The sequence below is a fragment of the Equus caballus genome, chromosome 1 (assembly GCF_041296265.1).
Source record: "Equus caballus isolate H_3958 breed thoroughbred chromosome 1, TB-T2T, whole genome shotgun sequence".
In the NCBI taxonomy this organism is placed as follows: domain Eukaryota; kingdom Metazoa; phylum Chordata; class Mammalia; order Perissodactyla; family Equidae; genus Equus; species Equus caballus.
In genome coordinates this window covers 57,135,856-57,149,614 of record NC_091684.1, presented here as the reverse complement: position 1 = coordinate 57,149,614, position 13,759 = coordinate 57,135,856, and the positions used below count along the sequence as shown (strand labels likewise).

Genomic DNA, 13,759 nt, shown 5'->3' with positions numbered 1-13,759 from the left:
GGCTCAGGGGCTCCTTCAGCACCTGAGCCAACCTGCACCTATGGTAGCTTGCACCACACTGTCTTGTCGTTGGTTACCATCTATGGTGGGCACAAGACTGTGGACTCTGTAGGACAGAGATTTTCTTGCTCACCCCTGGAACAAGCGGTGTTCAGGTTCACTACCCTCGCCGAGCCCCTGGTCTCACACATAGTAGACACTCAGTGAATGCAGCCTGCCACAACACTGTATTTATGGTAAATCTGCACAAATATATGGTAAAAATTCTCTTTCAGAGAGCTAGAGAGGAAGCCATTTGTCCACATGTAACTGTTGTAACTCTTTTCTCTGGGCTCTGCCAGGTACTGCTCTTTCCTATTTGGGGCTCAGACTCTGAGAGCACCCCTCCTCCCCACCCAGGGCTTCCCACCTAGCTGTGCTCCGACACTGCTTATGCCTTGGTACAATGCCCAAAGCTGCACTAGGACAACCGAAGCGCTTGCCCAGGGGAGATTCTTTGGTATTAAAAGTTTTGTGCTTTTTAGTGATGAGAGTTAAGCCTTGCAACTGGTTTCAGAGAGGAAACAAGAGAGTGACACAGTACTGTGGGTCTTTAACAAGCACTTGGAAGGAAGATTTTTCTTTGCTCAAGAGAAGACATCAGAACTGTAGATAGGCATGTACAGTTGAAGCCCTGAAGAAAAATGAGCCAGAGAAAGCACTTCAAAGACGTGCAGGTTGCTTAGCCCAGTGAATATCGAACGAGATCTTTCCTTAGGACTGATTCCATTTCAGGAAAAAGAGGAATTTCACTATGCAAAGTTACCATGTGAAAAATGTGTAAGCTGATATTTAGTGATTTTAGCAGAGTGACACATCAAGATTTTGGCATTTTGGTGAAGTAGTCTTACAAAAAGGCTGGCTGTTTCTTTATAAGGGGATTTCTAAGATCTTTTCGAGGAAGATTAGCCCAAAGCTAACATCTGCTGCCAATCTTCCTCTTTTTGCTGAGGAAGACTAGCCCTGAGCTAACATCCGTGCCCATTTTCCTCTACTTTATATGTGGGACGCCTGCCACAGAGTGGCTTGACAAGCGGTGCATAGGTCCACACCTGGGATCCAAACAGGTGAACCCCACGGCCGCTGAAGTGGAACGTGTGAACTTAACCTCCATGCCACTGGGCCGGCCCCTGGGTAGAATTTTTACTATTCTACTTTCAAAATTATCAAAGCAGGTTCTACTTAGACTAAAAATTGATGGAAGATACCACAAGGAAATGTAAAGATTTTTTTCCCCCAGTAATATATTCACATGGTCCCCTAAAAGAAAGTTCTTCCGACCTATAAGCTGGAGTCACCATTCCTCAGATGGCCACAGGATGGCAGCCTTGAGCTAAAGTAGGAGAAGAGTCCACCCCAAAAGCATGTGCTGGTTTGCTGTGATGATGTGGACTCCAGACCTGGTTGCTTCTTTGCCTCTGCACCTCCACTCTGTGGTCAGCTAGTATCTTTGTCCACCACAGAGGTTTCATGAATAAAGCCTAGAGAGGCCTGGAGAAATCTTAAACAATCTGGCAATTCTGCAAGTTGCTCAGGTCAGTTTGTTGCTGTCAGTGCTGTGCGGAAGAGAAATACTTTCGTTCACAAAGGGAATATGTGTGTGCCAAGGACCATTTGTTATCTGAAACTTTGTGGTCAGAGGTAGGATTGATGCGGAAGCTTAGAGGTACATTTTAGAGTGTTAGGAAATAGCGTGTAGGGAGGTGTTACAACACTGAAAATGTAATTCAACATCACTAAATGATGTTGTAATGAATTCAGTGTCTGGATGGTAGCCTTCAACAGGATAGGGACAAGTTGTTTTGTGGACCACTGTATCGCTTGCATATAAAAAAGTTGCCCCACATTGACTACCTTCTCCACTCAACTCTGGTCTTTTTTGCGGTTTCCTCCACAATGACTCTTTTGGAGAATGGGCCCAGAAGGAGCTACTACTGGACCCTACTCCCCTCCTCCCCACTCCCAGCCTCTTTTCTGCCCTACCTGGAATATTTTCAGTACAGACATACTTCATATGCCAAGGATCTACACCTGTGTTTTGAAACGTGTGGTCAGCAGACAGCCCTGCATATCAATCATTTAAAAAAGTGTCGATTCCTGGGCTTACCTCATATCTATTGAATCAGAATCTTCAACAGTGAGGTACAAGGGTCGTGTTTGTGTGTGTATATTTATTTATTTTTATTGAGGTAACATTGGTTTATATTATATAAATTTCAGGTGTACATCATTATCTTTCGATTTCTGTGTAAACTATATCATGTTCACCACCCGGAGGCTAATTACCATCTGTCAAGGTACACATGTGCCCTTCTACTCCTTTCGCCCTCCTCCACCCCCTCGTGGATTGTGTTTTTAATAAGCTCTGTTAGGTGATTCTTCTAATGTTTGAGAACCTCTGCTACAAAAAAAACCTCCCACAGGCTTGAATCCTGGTGGGTCAAGGAAGATACTTCCTCAAATAGCCTATGAGGTAAGGATAGAGAGAAGATAATGACTATAAAGATAATAAAAATAGTGATGATGATGATGATATCTAGACCATAATAGACCCACATGTATCTCAGAATCAGTCAGTCAAAGCCAGCATCTCTAGCATCTCCCAAAGTGGATGCTGAACCATCATGTTGCCAACAAAGAACAGAAAGTAACAGCAGTTGGTTATTGCAATCATTCAGGCTGCATTTAATTTTGCACCAGTTATTTTAAATGTTGGAACATGGGGAAAGAAGGATGCTAAGGGAGGAGTGGATAAATCTTGTAACCTAATAGAGTTATAAACTTTCCAAAAAAGTAGATATTAAGACCGTGAACGCTCAGCTTGAAATTCATTAGCCTCTTTCCTTTGAAATGGCTATCTTACCACCATGATGCTCTAGTGTTTTCAGCAAGGATTCCCCCAAGGGTCACTGTCAGCACAGCTTTAGGGACAAATAGCTGATTCAGTAGAAAGTCAGAAATTGAACAGGAAATACAACTAGTAAACAAACATATGGTAAAACATAGAAACTCCACTAGTAATTAAAGAAAAGCAAATTTAATAAAAATGAGGAGAGTGCTTACCTGTTAAATTAGCAAGAAAAAAAAAGTTGCAAGTGATAATACTCAATGAAGATGAGCATTCCACGATCCCAGCTTTCTTATGCATTGCTGGTGGCACTATACATTGGTACAACTGTTTACCAATGCAATTTAGGAATATGTATTTAGAGCCACGGAAACGTTCATATCTTGATTCAATATTCCCATTCTTGGAGATGTAGATCCTAAAGAAATAACATGAAATATGGAAAAAAGCTTATATCTCAGAGATGTATATCACAACACTATTTAACATTATTTAGCAAAAAAGAAAAAAGGAAGTAGCCTGTGTGTGCAACAACTACTTCACTAAATTTGATAAGCTACTGTAGTAGTCTTTTATAGAGCCATTAAGAATCATGATTATGAAGACAAAGGAGCAGCAAAATGCTTACGAAATAATTTTAATGAAAATATAAAATATAATATATACTATATTGTTTTTCTGTGCATCTCTGTATTTTGAAAGTGTCAGTGATTTAACTTTTAATGTAACTATATATTAAATAATATAAATATAGAACAGAAAGGAAATGCATCACAGTGATAAAGTTGGTGAGTTACGGTGCTGGATTATACATAATGATTGTTATTTTCTCTGTTTCCCAAGTTTTATGTGAGGCAGGGTCCTGGCTATCTCCTTTTGACCACTCAGACCCGCTCTCTGCCCCGTCCTCAGCTGCAGCGCTGGGCAGCAGGGCTTGGCCAATGGGGAGGCCCAGCGAGGGCGCAGAGAGGTGGAGGAGAGGTGCGGTCCCTCCCTGCAGGATCACCTTGCACGGCTTCTGTTTCCTAAAGGGAGGGCAGTGCTCCTCTGAGGCAGCCTTCTCCTCAGAACTTTCTCCTTCTGGCTTATGGTGGCTGTTCCCTCCCTCTTAGGCGTGGTGACAGCTTTGCTGTCCCTTGAGGTTTCTCTGCACCCTCTCCATACCTTTGTAAAGTGTCTCTTTGTTAAACCATATAGAATTGCCCTAACTCGACTGTGCCTTCTGTTTCTTGCTGAGATATTGACCGATCCTGCACTAGTCATGCCTTTTTCTTTTCTATATTTCTGATGCTGTGACAGATGGAGCCTTACTAAATCTGGAGAGTCTGCCCCTCCCAGGACTAGCCAATTCCTGGAGACAGTAAACAACTCACCTGCAAGAGCGCCTTTCACATGTGAACGAAGCGATCCTGAGCCCACTCACTGAGCACCTCCTTTCTCAGGCTCTTACCCTCTGGGCCACTATTCCCCTGCTCTAACTGTCCCAGGGCCAGCTACAGACACCTAGAGACAACCCTTGTGCCCCAGAGCCTGCTGAAATCATTCAAACTAGCCAGCTCTACACCTGCGCTCCCTGCCTTGCCTGCTCCTTCCCGCAGAAGCCAAATGAAGACTGGAGCCCACGTTTCCCGGTCGCTGCCTCTGCCTGGGACAGACCCAGAGCTTCCATGCATTGCCCCCATGGGTGGCATGCTCCCTCCCCTTGGACACTATGAATAACAAACTATTCTTTTCAAGGACAGTCTCCTGACCTGTTGTCCTCATCACACCTGAATAACAATAAAACCTACATTTTAAAACAGATGCAAGTGGTTTGATACTTTTATCATTTTTAAAAAGTGGACACTGCCCACCAGAACCTGTGCCATTGCAGAAAAGTTCTAACAGCTGTGTGGTGAGCTTTAGCTGGAAACATGAAAATCTCTATTTCCCCAACAGCCAAACATTTCCCCCAATGAGAAATTCCCAAATGCTGTAGTAATAATAATAGATAATAAAAAAGAGCAACTAAAATACTGAAATATGAAGATACAGCCTAGTCAGCAGCAGGCTGTATGTTTTACAGAGACAATCTTGGGAAAAATGGTTAGAGGGGTATTTTTGTTAATGAAGTTTAAAAAGCAGTGGGGGAAAACACAAAGAATAATTTAGAAAGGCATCCTATTGAAGATGGCGCTCATATATTAATACATGTTAGAAATGAGTGGCTCAGGAGGCATCAATCTGCCTGAGAAGTGGTCATTTTTCACATCTGGATAAATGTAAACCAAAATCAAATTGTCACAAGTAGATCTGAACGATATATTGGCTAATTTTCACGGCAAAAGCAGGAACGGGAAAAGCAATAGATAAGAGTGTCTCTGAGCCTCTTTGCCTGCATTTTAGAAATAAATTTGTTTCTAAAATGAATCCACCCTCAAGTCAGTCTTCCAAAGGAGTTGGGACTGTGCCATGATATTAACGTAGGTACTGAAAAAAATTCATCCAGTCATACATCTCACCCTGGAAATGTTCTGCAAGCAGAAGCAGCCACAGAGTGGGTCTCATGGACCTCCCGTCACTCCCTTGCCTTATATGTAATCTTTGTCGTTCTGCAGGGAAGGTTCCAGACCTGCATCCTTTGTCACTCCAGTCTTTACTGTCCTTTTTATGAGGCAGAATCAGTGAGAACTTCACCTAGAGAGCATTTGAGTTAGCAGAGGCTGTGGTCACAGAAATTATTACTGGAGCATCTTGAATTGTTAATAAAAATTCCAGGAAGCCCAGTAGCTTCTGGGTAGAATATGGAATTAAGGAGAAGGAGAGGAAACAGAAGGAGAAAGGGAAGGGACACTTTCCAAGAACTGACTCATTTGAAATGTCAAAAGGTAAATGAGTACTTTCACTTCTGGCGCCTCCTCTTCCCTGCAGATGGACTAGATCAGCAGAGGAGAGAGTTTTTCTTTCTTTGTAGGGTATTGGTGTGGACTATACTTTTATTTTATTAATTTTTTTCAGCTTTATTGAGGGTAGACTATGCTTTTAGAACTTTTTGACCACTGGGATTTCTCATGCCCGATTCCTTTCCCCCAATTCTACATGAAAATGGATGACTGGGATTAAGATCCCTGCTTTAGAAAATGTCATATACACAAAATTTTCTTTGAAGCACTTTTTTTTTTTGTAAAATCAAAAGATTTGGGACACCTTTAATGGTCATCAATAGGGATTTGGTTAGATAAATTATGGTGCATTCATTCTGAGGCAGTGAGCTCTGACGCAGAGGGCATTTGAGCTGGCAGAGGCCATTGTCAATGAGAATGCTCTTTATATAGAAGATGTTCAGGATATATTTTTAAATAACAAAAGAAGATCCAGAACATTTTGTACAGTATGCTAATGTTTGTGAAAAAAATATATATTCTTGTATGTGCAAAAAGAAGGCATTGAAGGAAAAAATGAGAAACTGATAACTGGTGGTCCAGGAAGGGGACCTTGGTGGCAGAAGGACAGGAGTGGGTGGGAGCCACTGTGATTTTGAACCATGAGAATATATTACCTATTCAATAAGCAAATTAATAGGATTTAATTTTAAAAATCTCTGCTTTATTTATCTTGCTATAAAATAGGAGTTCAGTTCTCGGCCATCTCTCTGGTATATCTCTAATATATTTGATGTTCCTGTTAGCTTTTCTGGAATATTTCTTGAACATGGGACAAACAGAGAGGAGCACAGATTGGATTTTGCGTATCTGACATATGTTAGATTTATTTATGTGTATGTCTTCAAATCTGTGTGTATAGTGTGTTGCTTGGTCTGTATATTCCAAGTCAACCACTAAGGACAGCCAAAGGTGCCAATGTGGAAAAGGGCCAGAAATGGCTAAATCCGTTTTGTGGGCGTGTGTCAGCCAGTCCGCCTGCTTTTATAGTCACGGTGGGGAGTGGTGTGAGAGATGACTGAAAGGAGGTTAGGGCCAAATTATGAAGGGCTTTGGCAGGTTGCTAGGACGCCCAAACCAGGGAGTCTTTACTCTGCCAGACAAGGGGATCCACTGGGGATCTGTGAGCAGGGGAGACAGGTGTTCAGATCAGTGTCTAGAAAGAGGCAATGCTAGTGGTGTCTGGACAGACCTAGCCAGTGCAGGGGACCCAAGAGAAAAGGCTCTTCGTATTCGGGTTTTTCTTCCCAGGGACAGAATATCTCACATTAGGGGGTCATTGACACATATCATGCAGCTTATATATATAGTTAAAAAATTGAGTAGACTGGAGTTGGAAGGAGGAATGTAACACAGACTGGGAAATTATATTTGTAAAACCAATAATGAGCTGTAAGAGGCATCAGAAAATAAAAAAAAGCTCAGATAAGAGAGAATGTCAGAGTAGCTGCAAGTCTCTCAAAGAAGGCCTGACACAGTCCTCAGCCAGAGCCAAGTCTGCTCAGCTGTGTACTGCAACTCCCAGGGAACTTGTTCCCGCCTTCATCCAGCTCAGAGAGACAACAGAGCAGAGAAAATTCCACTCCAGTTACGTGAATCAAATAGCCTCTGTCATCCCTGTCCAGCGGTGCCCTCAGGTTGGTTCCCGCCTTTACGAGAGACCTGCTGGGGAGAAAGGGGAAAGGAAGTAACAGCATGAGGTTTCATCCTCAGTTCCTCACTAGTAAACTAGCTGTGGTCCGTTTTGAGGATTAAATGAGACAATGCATGTGAAGCACTTACCACAGTGCCTGGCCTGTGGTTAAATCTCAGAAAATGGCAGTTACCACTGACAAAGCCATGCAGTAGAAATAATAATTATTACTGCTTAGTAGATAAAGAACTAAGGTTCAGAGAGGTTAAGTAACTTGCCCAGAGTTACATGGCAAGAAAGGGAAAGAGCCTGGATTTGAAGCCTGGTTGCTCTGGCTTCAAAGCCACCGTTCCTCCTACTGCCTCAAGCTACTTCACAAATAAATTTGCAAACCTTGATTCAAATCACACCTTAAGATGCTCAAGGGGTGAAGGGCAGATACAGTACTTCTAATTTTCAGAGCAGTAGCTCACGTGGCATATTACAGAAAGAGGAGAAAACAAGCAAACATTTCCAGGGCTTGCAACCCATCCAGTCTCACGAGTGAGTGGAGCAGACAAGCACAATGTATAGGAGAGAATTCTGGAAGGCTCTGGACCATTCTGATGTGTTGAGATAAAATGTTTAGAAACAGTCACTTCCAGTTTTGCCTCATGTGTATATTACTGATGTCTTTTCTTGGTATCTTTATGTTAATGGAAATCAGAAGATTTCATAGATGTGTACAAACCAGGAAGGACTAGTGAAATGTTAACTAGTCTCTTAACGATGTCCCAGTTAATCATATGCTAACAGTTGTAATTTGGAAAGACCTTTTTTATTGTGCTGGGCAGAGTCTTCTAGAGCATGGTTTGGTAAACTACAGCCTGTGGGACAACTCCAGCCTGCTGCCTGCTTTTGTAAATAAAGTTTTATTGGCACATGGCCACACTCATTAATTTATGGCTTCTTTCATGCTACAAAGGCAGAGTTGAGTAGCAGCAACAGAAACCACGTTGCCTGCAAAGCTTAAAATATTTACTAGCTGACCTTTTATGGAGAAAGTTTGCTGGCCTCTGCACTAGAGGTGTGTACAAAATCTAACTGGGGCGTTCCTGTGCTCCAATATCCTCACACACATTATTTCAAAACACTAACCGTCTGTCTCCACTGCTGTATGGGTCTTAACATCTGGAAAATAAGTACGTTTTATATGGATACTGTGTATACTCATCTCTTGGACTGACTCATGCTGTCAGGTAAAATGTGTTTAAAGTTCCCTCACTGGACAAGTACTCTGAGAGTCTTGTCTCAAATGAATATGTTTGGGAGAAAAACACATTCCTCAAAAGTCTTTGTGGACAAATGTGATGTGGAAGAAAAAGGGATCTGAGATCCCTGGGGTGGGGCCAGGGGATTTATGAGCTGACCAGGCTGGAGCTGTGGCCTACCTCAGCACCTGAGTGAGAAGCTTACCAGTCCCTGAGTCCTCTCCATCCCTGACCTCAAGCGGCAGACAGCATCAGGAGCGTAAAGCCCATGGGTCACGTTTTCTGTCACTGGAGTCTTCTGAATGCCCAGGCATGCCAATGGAGACCTGGCCTTGCTCACTCAAGCCTCCCCTGGCAGCCCAGTACCAGACAAAGCAGCTAAGGTAAATCTAAGTCCATCACATCCACTCTTTAGGTCTCAGAGTCCAATCCATGCAAGAGTGCCCCCAGACCCAGGATTGATGAGTAGAGGTGGGGGCGAGTGGGAAGGAAATAGAAATAACTCATTTCCCATGGCATCCACTCTACAAGCTTGGGTGAGCATGACTGATCAACTTCATATAGGTTGGGAAGTATATTAGTCGTTAGAACAAGATCTGAAAGTTCTAAGTTTTCTCTATCAGTGCTTCAGATAGAACAAGTCGTCTGTTTTACCTGGAAATTCCAGTGTCAGAGCTTCTGTTTCTCTAACCTCTGCAGGGGCTAAGACTTGGGTGTCATTATTAGTCATTTGTACTCTAGCACGTAGAGAGGGCCTAAGACCTGATGTTCTTGGGGACATGGACACATTGGGGAGCAAGGCCTCCAAAAGTGGGCATGAGACAAGGCCAGAGGGACTTAGAATATAAGCTTTACACATCTCCGAGGCCGGCCCTGTCTCATATTCCCTTTCCACTGCCTCACTACACAGCAATGCCTTCACTGATGAAACCTCTGGGGAAGAAACTCCTTTACAATGAACACGGTGTGTTAAAACAAAATAACAGCTTCATAAATCACACTAAACTGTGCTGCAATATATTAGATGGTTCAGCTGCAATATTCCCGCTGATCTATGCAGTCAGGGCACAAATCTCGCAGGCACAGTTTTGATTCATTCCCCGCAGCTGAAGGAAAACAGAGTCTACCCGCCCTCATTGGAGTCTCTACCTCCCCTCCTTCAGGTATTCTGAGACCTCTTGCTCTCTGACCCTCACAACCACGAAATTCAGTCAACAAAATTATTTATTGATGGTCCACTCAGTACCAGATAAGGGGATTTAGTGGTTAAACACACACTCACACACATGCCCCCCACATTCACACTCAGGGAGAAATTAAGCAAATAGTCACACTAATGTATCACAAAGTATGATACGGGTTGTGAAGCAGAATAAAATGGTAAGAAATCACATTAGAAGGGAATCTGACTAATTTGATGGGGAGAATGACATTGGGATGTGTAAAATTCCTACGGTGGGAAAGAGTTTGGTCTATTCAAGGAACTAAAAGAAAGGACAGTACACCTGACTAGAGAATGAGTGGCAGAAGCCCAATAGGTATGCTGGCAGGATCATGGGAAGCCATGGGGTCATGCTAGGGATTTTAGTCTTTATGTAAGAACACATGGGGATCCCCAGAAGAGTTTGTAGGAAAAGGGTTATGAGATCAAATGTGCATTTTAAAGAAAATTTTATTTTATAGACAACAGAGTGGAGGGGAGGAAGAGTGGATGGGAGAGACAAGAGGCTGAGAAGTAGTGGAGATGGGAGGCGATATTGACTTAGACCGGTAGCAGTGGCGGATTTCGAACAAAGTGGATTCTGAGCATATAGGGGTAAACTCAGTGGCACTTGGGTTGGAGAGGAAATGGAGCGAAGGACAGGAAGCATCAGGATGATTCCAAATGGGTGTGTCCTGCTCCGTGGCTACAGATGCCACACACTGGGATGAGGAACATGGAGAAGGACCTGGATTAGAGATGGATGGGATGATCAGCATTATTTGTTTACAGATAATTGATTACAATTTGCAAAAAATTCACTTTGGTCTATTTACATTTAAAACCTTTGAACTCTGGGAAGTTGCAGGATTTATCTTGTATTAAAACAAGTGAGAAGAGAAATGTTTGGGAGGGGAGAAGGAGAGTTTGATGTCATATTTATAACCGCCTCTGCCTTCTAAGGGTGGCTCTTTGATTGCTGGGCACACTGATAACAAGGCACAAGGATGAGGTTGAATTGCTCTGTACCATCAAAGAGCGAAAAAGTTGGGGTCTTGAGGGAAAATCCTCACTATTGTGCACCACGTGAAGTTGGGTCAGAAAAAGCAGGTTCTAGGGAATGCCAGGAGGGTGAGGGGGTGCAGGGACTCTGGAGAAGAGAAACATGGAAAGAGGGGTGGAAGCAGTGTCCTCTGAGGAGCGCCCTGCCGAACCCCTTCCACATCTCCCCTCTGTAATCTTCCGTGTATTTTCCTTTGCTCGCCACGGAGAGAGCTGACATCCCAGTTGCACGCACGCCAGGGTGAAAGTGAACCGCTCTCAGGGTGACCAGGTCGGGGTTGACCCGCAGAGAGAAAGGTCTGCACATGCTTGCCTACTGGTTCAGTCTGCCCTTTCAGTGCTAGAAGACAAGGGAATGCAAGAAAAAGAAAAAGAATGCAAGGGAAAAATAAGGAAAGGGAAGGCAATGCGAAGGGAATGACAGGTACATCGTTAGGCTGCTGTTCTCTATCCTTTTTTAAATTAAAAATATTCTAGGGGTAGGATACTGTACATTAAATTAACTCATACTAAAGCAAAAGTGAGTGACCTTCCAAAGGAGGATGGCATGTCGACCCCCTCTCCCCACCTCCCCTTTGTTAGGCCTTCTGGGGATGAGTGGGGCTCTACGTGCTGACTCATGTATTTATTCATTCTTCATCAACATTTCATTGAGTACCTTCTCAGTATTAGGCAGAGATACAAAGATGAGAGACATAATCCTTTTACTCATTCTCAGGGAATTTACCGTTTAGTGGAAGAGAAGCAAACAGGCAGAAATAGGTCGATGTGATCCTTGCTAGAACAGGGAAGAGGAGAACAAAAAGGGGCTTCTGAGTCAGCCTGGGGGATTGCAGGAATGCTTTACCCAGAAAGCGAAACTTGAAGAGAGAATTTTCCCAGCAGGTGATGACGGTGGGGTAAGGAGGGAAGCTGTATGTGGTATTTGGAGCAAAAAAAAAAAAAAGAAAAAAGAAAAAAATTGGGGCACATTTAAGCAGAAAACGTAACTTACTGGAAGAATATTGACTGTTTCATAGAATTGCCAAGAAGGCTGCAAAGCCACTTTTGGAAAATGGGACAGGAGTAAGTTAGGCTAGGCAGAGTCCAAGATCATGATAGAATGACATCACAAAACCGGTCTGGTGTAGACACTGCTGTCACTGCTGTTGAACAACTGTAAACCCCAATCGCAGGCCTGGTGCCACTGCCCTTAGCAATCCCTGTGGCTGCCACTGTGGCCTCTGCTCAGCACCAGGATGGATCCCTACCCACCCTGCTTCTTTGCATTGGTAGCTCAGATTGAAAGTTGGGGATGGGCACATCTGATTGGCTGGGCCTAGGTCACAATGCTGTCTCCATAGCTTCAAGGGAGTCTGGGAAAACAAATATGTGGCTTTTCAGTTTCTATGATGGAGATGGTGGTGGTGGGGGGAATGGATCGCAGCCTGACATCTAGATTCAAAAAGAAAGCGAGACTCCTAAGTAGGAAGGGAGTTCAAATGATGGGCAGCCTTCTTCTTCTAATGAGGGGAGAAGGATGAAGGCAATGGGAGAATATTCCAGGTAATTGTATGTGAACACGTAGAAAGGTTCAAAGGCATGAGCCAGCATGCAGTGCTGGGAGGCTTTCTGATATCCCAAAAAGAGATGGGAGAGAAGGGAAGGAAGGCTGGGAAGGCAGACAGGGAGCTTGTTTGAAGGCCTGATGCCTACAAGTTGTGACTTTCCTGTTAGAGAAGTGTGGCGGTTACAGCTGGTTGCCCACTCAGTATCCATCCATCTTTCTTCCTTACCAATGGAATTCCAATTTTGATTTGGGTAGCAATACTCCCAGCTAAAAACACTTACTGTCTTAGAATTCCTTGTAGCTAGTGGTAGCCATTTACAAGTAAATGAGACATAAACTTAGGGTTCTTGTCTCTTCCCTTCCTAGGTAAATACAGATGTGAGGTATGGAGGTATAGCAGCCATCTTAGGACGATGAGACAACAATCAGGGGATGAGGCATATGCATAAAAAATGGCAGAGCAGAAACATGGAAAGAGCCTTGTTCCCTGTTCCATCTGAGCACTGCTTGCTCCCAGATTTCTTGAGACAAACCCCTACGTGTTTAAGTCACTAGAGTTGGGTGTTCTGTTATTTGCAGCTGAATGTGATCCTCACTGAAAGAGGGAAGGAGACCAGCTAGGAAATGAAAATCGTCATTTATAAGTGACTTGAATGGGGGCTGAAGAGGTGGGGACTGGGCAGAGAGGATGGATTGAAGATGTGAATGTGGCGAGTGTTTATGTTCCTTCAAGTCTCAAATGGGATGGGGGCTGTGTGGGTGGAATCTCCCTCAGGTACCACAGAAAACTATTCCCAGCCTTGAGGTGTCAGGGAACTCTATAAGAGCACCTGGAAAGCACGGGGTGGAAGGGAGATGGTGAAATTGGGCAAAAGGGAGCAGAAAGGGGATGTGCAGGGTCTCAAAGACTAACCTCACAGTTTTCTTTTATTATTAAAAAAAATACTGGGCCAATATACAAATTTTAGAAAACTCAGTTAAGCAAGAAACTATGTGAAAAAAATTAAAATCCCCCCAAATCCCAGCACGCGGAAATAATACTGTTAACATTTTGATTACGTCTTTCCAGCCCCCAATCATTCAGTCTTATTCTCCCATTCCTGCCACATAAATGATTATATAAATGAATTGTTTGACAAAAATGTGATCACAATGTGTTTCGTTTTCAAACCTGTCCAACTTTGCGCGTTTGGCAGTGCGTTAGGAAATCCTTCCCATATCGTTAATATCATTGTAGTGGCTACATGCACAGTGTT

General features: G+C 43.4%; 1 protein-coding gene across 3 annotated transcripts in view; it reads left to right on the top strand.

The window, feature by feature from the left end:
• Window positions 1–12,327: 12,327 nt before the first annotated feature.
• CTNNA3 (catenin alpha 3) overlaps window positions 12,328–13,759 on the top strand; it is a 1,507,895-nt gene continuing 1,506,463 nt past the window's right edge. For 2 of the 3 annotated variants that reach the window (XM_070225839.1, XM_070225880.1), the window contains exon 1: window positions 12,336–12,499. The gene's annotated coding sequence lies outside the window, so the exon portion shown is untranslated. Of the gene's footprint in view, window positions 12,500–13,759 lie in introns of all 3 variants that reach the window. The other variant, XM_070225803.1, reaches the window with a different exon arrangement.